The sequence below is a fragment of the Anarrhichthys ocellatus genome, unplaced genomic scaffold (assembly GCF_004355925.1).
Source record: "Anarrhichthys ocellatus isolate YVR2014 unplaced genomic scaffold, GSC_Weel_1.0 scaffold29, whole genome shotgun sequence".
NCBI classification, from domain to species: domain Eukaryota; kingdom Metazoa; phylum Chordata; class Actinopteri; order Perciformes; family Anarhichadidae; genus Anarrhichthys; species Anarrhichthys ocellatus.
This window is the reverse complement of record NW_022280059.1, coordinates 3,213,917-3,225,221: the sequence shown is the minus strand read 5'-3', so window position 1 is coordinate 3,225,221 and position 11,305 is coordinate 3,213,917.

The following is an 11,305-nucleotide window of genomic DNA, read 5'->3' as shown; positions in this document are numbered from 1 at the left end:
CCCACCCACCCTCTGTCAGGACGAGCCCCTGGCTTCCACCCGCGGGACCCACTTGGATTCAGGAGGCTTACTAAACCGGTTACGTCGTATTTTCCGTCCAAGTCTAAAACAGTCCTGCACTCTCTTTGGGAGTTCGGTAACCTCACGGCTGACACAGATTGTTGGGCAGAGACACACCCTTCCCATGAGAGTCTGACCTTATCGTGCCTGTTTTCCCCCCTCTTCCTCCTCTTCCAAGGAGGAAATGTATTTGTAACACTATGGGAGGGATAACCTCTCCAGCCAATGTGCTTGTGTATTGCACAATAGTTCTGTTTCCCTCCATATGGGCTTCATCCATATTCGCTTTAGCTTAATGTTGTGGCATATACCTTGTTATCAGTAGCCGAAGACTTTCATAAGTGGTTGAGATATCTTGGCTCACTGTAAAAGCAAATCTCCTCCATGTCTGGCGATATTCTTTTTTTATAGAGTATCTTTAGTTTTGCAGTCACTTAGTGGCAGTCACAATTCTTCACTCAACTTATCAGCTTTTAAAAAAAAAAAAAAGAAAAAAACAGCCACAAGCTCTTATCATCTGAAGAATATTTCAGCACTTAAATTGGTTGCAGCTTTCACACATTGACAGAAATATGTCCAATTCATTTCGTAGGGAAGTAATTTACACCTTTTAAGAAATCTGTGACCTTCTTTCCAAACGATGTTCTAATGCTGACATCAATATCATACGGCCTTTATGTTCACAGAAAACAATTTCCTGGAGACCAATGATGGCTCTTGACTAAAAGACACTTTGGGAATGGCTGTAATCACTCCACTACACAGGGATAGTCCCTGATGGCATGACCATCCAAAAACTTGTGGGCTGTTTACAGGGGAGCAGGATTATAGGAGTCTTTTACACTGTTTGTGATTAGTTATAGTATTTCTGCACAGAATATATATATATATATATACAGTATATCTACATGCTTTAGTCACTTGCCATGAAACTTATTCACAATATCAGCACAGGGTAGTATGGGTAGAGAATGCTCAAGCACTGGGATAAACTCCAAAAAGCTTGATCAAGTTAATAAATAACGCTTTTTTTTCAAAGTAGAACTGACAGTGGAGAGATAAAAGTTCTCACCCGACATTAGCAATAAGCAATTATAGTTTCACAGACTTAAGGACTTACTCATGATTCCACATTCATTATCTTGCAAGAATATGAAATGAGTAGTCTAATTTTGTATTTGTTAGCAGCATGTATCGGAGAAATTATTCACCTGTTAACTACGATTTAAAATTGAACAGATGGCTCTGAAAATAGTTCAGAAGGTGCCTCACCTCGAAAACGTCCTCGACTACAATGACTGAAATGATCCACAAAATAATTTTATGTCACAAGGCTTGCGTTATGTTAATGTTTGCGAATGCTCCTCAGCGGAGCCAAAATCCCAATAAATGAAAGATAAATGATTATGCTCGAACAGCAGGAGTTGCCATTTTTAATGCCAGGCAAGATATGTGATAAAGGATTGGAACAACTCTTTCTCTGTCAAAGTAAAATTTTGACGAGCCTGTGGATGGAGCCTACCAGAAACAAGATCCTACAACCCAATGGATGCGCACCTTCAGTTTCATCTGGAACAAAGTAGATCGAAAAAAAACATCTGCCTGAAGTCATATACTCCTTTTAACAAATCGATTGCCTTGCTTACTATACAAGCATCCCCCCCCCCCCCCCCGTTGCTCACCTTTCTCAATGAAGCCAGCCTCATTTGCAGCTGTAAGGTCAATTCAGACATAAGAGCATTGCCTGCACTTAAAAATACAACACAAACCCTCTCTATGAAAAAGAGGAGATCCACCCACTGTAATCAACACATTTCAAAATCAATGTTTACAGTGAGCGAATGTGCAGATTAATGTATTTATGATATCACAATTCTATTTTGAGCATTTATTTTACACAGAAGTCCAAATTGTAGATCCTTAGACCACCATTACTATTAGCAACCCATCATAATGAGAGCGGAGGTCAAAGACATCTTTTTTTTTTAATTGTAGCAAGAAGCAATGGAGGAGAGGTGGAGAGGGGGATGTAATTTCGGCACAGTTCAGAGAACAACCTCACCTTTAATCCGGTGCTCAAGTTTATTACTGTGACGGTCACAGGACCCTGCACTAAGGGATCATTACCCTGGTATTCCGGTAGCACTGAAAATAATTATTTTGTCGTTATAGAAGCCTGAGTCACTAAAGATATTAGAGCTATTGGGAGGCACTTCATTATGCTATTATTTTAGTATGACCTCAGTGTAGACTGCAAACAAAATGTCAGCTATTTTCTTATTCCAGCCTATTATTTTACTAGTTGTAATGCTTGTATTATTTCACTCCGTTTTTTGTTGTTGTTATGCTTATTCTGTTTTATATTGTTGTTCTTGTTCTCTATTTTGTTGTGAGAGAATCTGCATCATTTTTAATCATAGAAATACAGCTACTATCAGCATTATTAGTGATAGTGGTATTGGTAGTAGAAGTGTCATCAATAGTAGTGTTGGTATGAAGAGTAAACGTAGCAGAGGTACTGCAGCAATGGCAGTGGATTTGCAGTAACGATTAAAGTAACTGGAGTCACAGATGCAGCTGTAACTACAGCAGTAGTAACAGCTGTAGATGCTGAAGCTAGTAATACTAATAAAACACTGAAACATTAGTAGATAGTACAAATATCGTAGTAATATATTTTATTATATCCCATTAACGGAATGACAAAGAATGTAGAGGAAGAGAAAATGTTCAGAGAGAAGCACGGCTCAGCAAAATCCTTTTCTGTTACAACGTTCAGCAGAACTTGGCATTCATTAGGTACAACAATATATTACTTCAGTCAGTTCGACTGAAGTCGTTTTGGTATAATCTTCCAGAAAGACTACATTATGTGAACAACACGCTCCTTCCATGCCGTACTTGAAGGCATTTCTGTCAGGAACATAACTCACTATGTATTCACCACACTGCGTCACTTCAGACACTTTCAGGAGCGCACTGCACATTCTGCATACAATGGCCACGCTGTGTCACCAGCAGTGACTCCTGGTGTGATTGATCAGATTGCCGGGACAGCCTCTGTAACAAGGTGTGTGTGTATGGTGTGTCATGCAAGCTCCCAGCCAATATCTCCCAGCCAGTAGAGAGGACCTCGCCGTAACCCGAGCGGCTCTTTTGACCCGAGGCACTCGGCCTGCCAATGCCCGGCTCCCACTTGGAAATTAGTCACTGTCTGACAGTTGGGGATGGATGTCTGTGATCCCGGCCAGATTCATACGCTTTTTCACCCCCATCTATCACCACCCACGGCTCCTTTTGTCTCAAAACTCCCTCCTTTACCGTCCCATTTCTGTTATGGACTGTTGGCACATGAAGCAATGAACATAAGGAGGCATGGATACTGCCCATGCTCATAATTTGCTGTACATATGTTCAATTATCTACCTGTAACCAGTCTCCAGCCCAGAAATCCTCATAACTTTTCGCTTAGAATTTAAAATAAATCTAACTTTGCATCTTTTAACCACATTATAACATTATATTTCACTTGTTTCACTGTGAGGCTGTGGGAGACAGATTGTCAGAATCTGTGAAAGAACTGCCACAGTATAAAAGCCAAGTGTGTTCTGAACTCACTAGCATGATGCAGACAGTCTGTTTTGCTTGGTGGTCATCACTATAAGCACACTTGTTTTTGTGTGTGTGTGTGTGTGTGTGTGTGTGTGTGTGTGTGTGTGTGTGTGTGTGTGTGTGTGTGTTTGTGTGTGTGTGGGCGCACGCAACTGTGAATGCGAGTGGGTGTAAAATGGAACTGCGATGTGAGTAATCAGTAATTTGTGCTTTTATTAATGAGATGTGTTTTTAAGTAGCTTAAATGGATCTGTCATTTTCTGGCACTCCGCGCAGTGTTCAGGGTGCATTTTCTCTCCCACCTATGGCAATATTGCTCTTTTGAGACTCGCAGTGTGTGGGCAGATTGTAAAGAATTGAGTGTTTCACACCCTCTGTTAGGACTTTTCCCTCTCAACGTAGTTGTAATCAGTCCGCTTCAAAGTAATAACACATAATAATACTAAGAAGAGGACATAGGAGAAGAACTAAGCCATACAAATGAGATACATTTTCTGTGCACAAGTGTATTCATCAAATACAACAGTTTTAGATATTTTATTTAAATTATATTAAGTTTGCCATACCGACAACATTAAAGTGATATTCTACCCACCATGTATCAAACAATCATTCCCTGTAGACTTTAAAAGTATTTTTTTTTAAATAAGTATAGCTTGCCTCACAGCTAATGGAGGCCGTGGTCAGTTTGAATTAAAAGTGGTTACAATGGATTCCAATACCAAGTCTAAGTCTGAGTAGAGTCTTTCTCTCAATACTCAGGTGCAACCCTGTCAAAGGCGCGTGCGGTTGTTTCGACATGTTAGAGAGCTTTCTCTTCCATTGGACAACCAGTTCAGTTTGTGAGTGTTTTACACACAAAAGATACATTTGGGGTGGTGTATCACTTTAAAGCATCAGTGTAAGACATCTGAGGCAGTGAACTATGATATGACTGTGAAAGCTCATCTCAGAATCAAATACTAATGAACTGTGTCACCATTAAACAGAGAGCAGAGCGCTTCTTTTCCACCGAAGGGCATATGAAAAGCCCTTTTTGTGTAATTCACTTGCAGGAGAAATTACTCAAAAGCTTGCTTTGGAGCACCTAGAAAACCACCGGAGCTGCCTGTTTTTTTTTAGTTTTTTTAAAATCACCTTGTCTAGTTAGGCAGATGTGGTGAAAGGAGAGAGGAGGAACCCAAACCTTTTTGACATAAAGGAGCCACAGATGCAAAAGCTTCCTCTCCCCCCGCTGGCAGTGCAAGGTTCCCTGCATCTTCGATTAATATTAAGTTGATCAAAAGACAGTCGCTGGCCTCGCAGCAAACTAATATGCTCATTAGCATTGACGAGGGTGCCTGGGAGCAGTTCATGTGCATTAATGAAGCAAAGAACTGAACCAAACAATCGTACCCAGCTAGCTTTGGAATGCACAGCCAGCCACAGGCGGGGCTCCCTAATGACCTGAGGATCTGAACTTGGGCAGAATTCAATAGGCTATTGTAAAATGGCTTTGTTCAACATCTCTGTACTGTTATCATGTATAGCTTATGGTGCTTTTGTAAATCCTGTGAATAATGTTCAACTGCCCCGAGTTGGATTTTTATTTTTAAATGCAAACAAATATAAATAGAACAGCCTCCCGTAACTACATGTTGTTCCACTTGCAATGCAAAACAGTGAAAGGGAAATGAAAAAAAAAAACAATTTTCCCTGCATATTTAGATATGTTAACCTAGGGCTATGTTTAATTTCCATGGATGAATTGCCCCTCACATTTTCCCCTTACTAAAACTGACTCACTGAAGCAAATTAGTTTTCACTCTTTTTTTTCTCGGGGAACAAGGGGTCATTTCATTACATTTTCTATCAACACCATGGATATGCTGTGCTTTCATATTCGGCAGCCAAGATTATTTGAATTGATTGACCACTGACATTTTGCAGTTGTTCTCTGTGATTCAAATTTTAACTGCAGGAGATGGCAAAGGGCATTTTTTCAAAGTATTCGCATCTGCTTTCTCAGTCTACGGAGCTGGTCTGGTGCAGACCGGCTACGGGGCCATAGCTTGCCGCACGACCGTTTGAAAGATGACATCAAGGCCATCTTCAGTTGTGAGTACGGGTGAGCGTTCAGGTCAATTGTCCCCTGTGTCCATATGTGCTGCAAGGTGTCTTGACTGCCATACAAATTGTACTATCCCTCTCCTTTTCACCCCACCACTTCCTGTATCTCTCTCCCCCCCCCCCCCCCTCCCCCCCCCCCCCCCCCCCCCCCCCTCCCTGTCTCGCTCACAAACACTGTTTATACAGAGAGAAACAAATATAGTGTAAACAAGATTACAGCTAAGAAGCAATACGAAGATATCACCACAGCAAAGGTGTAAGTAAAGCTGACAAAATATCTGTGCATCTAATTGGGAAAAAAAAAAAAAACTATTCTCCCCTGTTAAAAATCCATATTCTGTGCTGAAGAGCCATCTTCTCGTCAAAAATGTGCAGCTTTATCATATCAAAAGCAATCGTAAAGAATTCTAAACGCTTGTGTGTGAAGTGGTGATAAACTCGACGGGTGCATCTAAAGAAAAAAGTAATTTACATCAAGACACAAAAAACACACAATTGCTCTACATGCTTTAACAATTTATTGTGACCGACCGCTCTGTGGGGCTTTGTTAGTCCATGGCGACACCTAAGTGCATCACAGCATGCAACCTAATTTAGCAGGCACACCATGCCTTCCGGTCTTTTGTAAACCAGTGTTGCTTCAACCAACAAGTTGCATTTGTGCGCTAGCTCATAGAAAAGATAGAGTCTGGACCAAATCATGGATTTTGGTTCCACACGGCCGACCTCTGCCCGAGGTTATCGAGCATTTGCAAAAGGTGGTGTTGGTCCAAATTGAAATGAGAGAGACAGAATGGAGCTTCCCCGAGCATCATGACCTTTGCCAGCCACTCCATCAGCTGCTCGTCACCGTAGACTCATTTATCAGGCACCGCGCTCTCTGAGGAAACTCACAGGTGCTGCCCTGGATGGGGTCTCATGACATGCCGGGTCATCTCACACGATCTTTGCCGGAGGCAATAGGCGAGTGGGCGGAAACACAGTCTTCACAGGTCAATACTGAATGGGAGAGAGCTCTTCTGCATCGGTGCTTATTTAGTAGGAAACTCTTATGATGGCAGCTGCTGTTCTTTGCAGCAATCTTTTGACTAGTTGTCAAGACAAAGACCTTTCAATTGTTCGAGGATTTAAACTTGATGCAAGAAACTGATGAAGGATTGACAATTCATTCTTTCTGACAATCTTTTAGCCTCTCTGGACGTACATATTAGCATACTGTTTCTTGCAGCACACATTGCTTTGAGACTCAAGTGTGAAAGATGAAACCAGTGAACATATTGTGTAAACTGCAATGAGAGAACAGTCAGTTTGTCACACACATGTAATCATCTAAAAAGCATTTAACGGTTCCAAATAACTATCTAAAACCTGCCTGCTGCGTTTTATTTGTAACACTGAATTGTATTATGCTTGGTTGTAGTAGGAGGAATAGCTGAGTAATGGATATCTGTGCTGTCCATAATATAGATCCCATACTATATCTGGCCACTATATGCTAGAATAAGCTCCAACAGGAAAAGCCCCTTCCCTGGTTAATCGAAGGTTAAACTATAGTGTTGATATGTATCTCTGTAGATTACATATTGACTGCTTCTCATGAGTTAAAAATATAACATTTACACTTTCACGGGAAGGCAGAAAAACGCTTAAGAGCTATTGAAACCAGTGTCACAATATACAAAAACATCTGCTATACAATATCTGGTGGTGTAAAGATATCACACACACACTGCAGAGGCATTTCTAAAATGGCCGATCCAAGTCATCCAGTTCCCTTTTATAATGCTGCATATACATTCCTTACTACGCAATTAGGCATCAAACATAAGATTCCAGACGTGTTGATCAGGAAAAATGTCGTCTTTTTCAAGGTAAAAAAACTAAACTAAAATCTGTTCCAGTCATAGCAGCCAATTTTCACTGCTTAGTGATGATCTATCCTTCAAAGTAATTTAAACCTCAGAAAAATATGTTTCAAGTGCCTCCCTTTTATTGTACCATCATAAACTAAGACATCAATAGCATTCTTAGAAATCTTACATCATCTACTAATGTCAAACTCCTTTTTTAAAGCTCCGACAATAATGAGTCACTCAGAAATCAACAAAGAGGACGGAGCTCTTTTAATGGGTATTTTTGGCTGTAATTTAAGAAATTACAGACAGGAATGACAATTAGCAGTGACCCCTCACAGTTTAAAAGTAGCGAGAGGTAAAAAGTGGGAATGGCTGTTCATCATACTGAGAAAATAATATTTAAGACCATTTATATCTGCTTATGACAAATTATGACGATTGGTTTTAGTGACTCTGTGTATGAACTGATTCACAAACAGTAAAAAATCACCGTCAAACACTTTGAGAGGCACTTTGTCTTATGGTGCTGCAGAATGTCTCTTAACCCCTTCCTCGTACTGCCTAATACTCGTACTGGGACATCAATATTGATGTCAAAATCTGGGATAGGGATGAATTAATTATCCACAGTATAGAAAAACTAGCTCATTAAAGTATGGCTAGAAGAAGCCATACTTGGTTTGAGGGCATCCCTTTAAGGCTGTTCATTGAAATGGTGACTGGATCAGTTGATTTAGACGTGCGCATGCTTCCTGCACCAGACCTGCCTGGACTGTGATTCAGGTTATTAAACTGGAAAGCACATGGCAGCTCTCGTTCACATATCATTTCAGACTTACTTTCTGAAATTAAGAATCAGTCTCTGAATGTTTTTTATTAAGGCGAGAAACGCTACTCTAGAGATTCAGCAGGTTCAACACTTCTTCGTCGACAGGAAGTGACATCAGATCAAAATGTATCTTTCGGTACCAAAAGTGTCTCATAATTTACAGTGGTCTAGTGAGTGTTTCATCCAGACAAAGCTGGAGTCACAAATGGGAGATGATGTGCCTTAATCTTCCTTTTAGTGCAAAAAGGCTGGTTTGGCGAGTTATGAGGTTTATTGATACTGTGTTAAATATTTTGTGATTGAAATTTCTTTCTGCTGTGTTGCTTTTTAGAGTGGAAATAGAAAGAGATGGCCACTTAAATTGGCTGCTAGGCTTTAGACGACCTAAGGTTTGAAACATGTTGCTACATGGATTTATCATTGTATCTTTGAGTCTGAGGATCACTAAGTGGACTTTGCCGTTGCTGTCTTTGTAGACTGTAGTTTAGGTTATGACAGTCGAAGGTGCATTAATTGCTGCTGTGTTTATGTAACTTTAATATGAGTAGAATGAAATGCAAGAAGAGAAGATGGTGATTCAGCTACAAACAGCTCAAAGCAAATATAGCATTTCATTGGTATTTTAACTGAAATGATATTGAGTCTTGATTCTACATCAAGAGTTTCTGATCACAATGTGAATGTTAAGTAGTAAAATGTCGTCTTCCTTGTCAGTTAAGCATCAGGCGATGTGACGCATACTGTACCGGATGGGTTCAGTAAATGAGTCGTGCTTGAACTGTAATTAAAGCCTGAAGTAAAAAGTCATGCAGTGAGATGACATACTGTAGCCTGTGACATAATCTATGTTATGCTTGATGGGATATGTCACAACAAAATAATACATTCTTCACTTCCAACCATCAAAAAAAGAAATGAAATCCTTCCAGTAAAATGCAGTGCAAGTCGTGTCTTCCCTTTTCACATCGCACACACTTGCTTCAGTATTGTATTTTTGGAATACATCTGTTCTTATAATACATACTGTGTCCACGGACTGAGGCCTCACAACCCATATGTTGGGCTGTGACTCAAATCAACCCCTGTAAAAGTACTGATGGGCAGTTCGTGACATGCATGAGAGACGCCGTCACGCGCCACGCTCATTTACAAGCAGGCGGCTCCCCTGCATGCCGGTCATAACTCAGCCATTTTGCGAGGGACGGCGCAGCGGATGAGGTCGCACCACAGACGCTGCTCACCGGCTGATAATAGCTGATGGCTTCAAGTGGCCTTTAGAGTGGGATCTTAGCACAAAAAAATCCTGATTACATTCATATTCAGACCATGAACTGATCAAGGGCTTTCTTCTCGTCGTCTGAACGAGGGGGCACTCTGCTTGGAGGTTGCCTCGATCAATTGCAGATGACTCAACAAGGGTCTAGGCTTTCTACAATTGAAGGAAATTGGATGAAATAAAAAATCTATTTGTTGTTGCACTACTTTATGATGACGTATGAGTGAGTGTCCACCCCCGTATGTGTGTGTGTAATTTATCATAAGCAAAGCCTATTTTGTAATTAATCTCATCTGTGTAGCGTCCAGTGTATCATCATGCATGGGTGCATAAGCTGCTGCACTTTTCAAACAGCCTGCTTCTGAAGGTGTCCCCGGAGACATGCCACAGCCATTTGCTGCTTAGGGCCGCGAATTAATAAACGTCAGCAGTGGTGGGCCGACCTAGGCACTGACTTAATGTACCGCTGAGTCGGTAAATCGACCTCTGACCCTGACGCCACACTTGAGCTCATATTAAGACAACACGGGCAGGGCGCTGAGCTGCAACTTTGATTTTTGGCGGACGCACAGTCGTTATCTCTGTTGGCCGTCACTAATCATGTACCTCCACAGAGCAATGGCTCAGGTCAAGGGGATAACTGAATTTCTGTTTCAGACAAATACTGTAAGTCAGGAGGTGTAGTAGCCGTCTCGCGAAGCGCAATGTGACCACAATGACACAAGAGGCAGCATGCTGTAGCTTCTTTAAAGTCAAGGAAAATATTGATAACGTGCTCAAGTGAATCTGTCCAACGGTCATGACTGAATGACACTCCAGGGCGCTTGTTATGTTATGTTAAGTTAATATACTGCTGATTCTTTATTCAGCTGTATGACTTGACTGGATTCCTACACATTCAGCATCTCATGGATACCCTACAGGAGGACATACGTACCTGCAGGGGTTTTTTGGGGGAGTTTTTCCTGTTCCGATGTGAGGGTTCCGGGACAGAGGATGTCGTATGTGTACAGATTGTAAAGCCCTCTGAGACAAATTTGTAATTTGTGATTTTGGGCTATACAAAAATAAATTGAATTGAATCGAATACCTAACTGTTGACTATGTGTTTTGCAAGTAAGAAGAAAAAGAAATCAACACTACAATCACATAATTTATTTTCGTAAATAACATTTGAAAGTTTTTTTCTTCCTTCTCTTCACACTTTTCTTTTCCTTTTCCATCTTATTTTTCTCTCACCTCCACGAGCATCGCTGACACCAGTCCTCCTGAGGAAAGAGAATAGGCCGATTAGAAATGATTGCCTGCTTGTCCCCGTTGCCACGTCTCCAAGACTTTCAAAAAACCGTTTCGCATTTTCGTCATTCATTGCAGTGATCTTCTCATCTGCATGGCGGCAGCCCCTACCTCCAGCACAAGGACAAGAAATTGGACCTCAGCAGGTCGCTAAATGTGCCTTCAATCCCTACAATCCTTTTAATCTTTCATCAATCATGTGGAAGCAGCTCGGAGCCCTGATCCTATTACGGAAAGTGCAGTGAAAGTTTGCCATGCAAGAAAGTT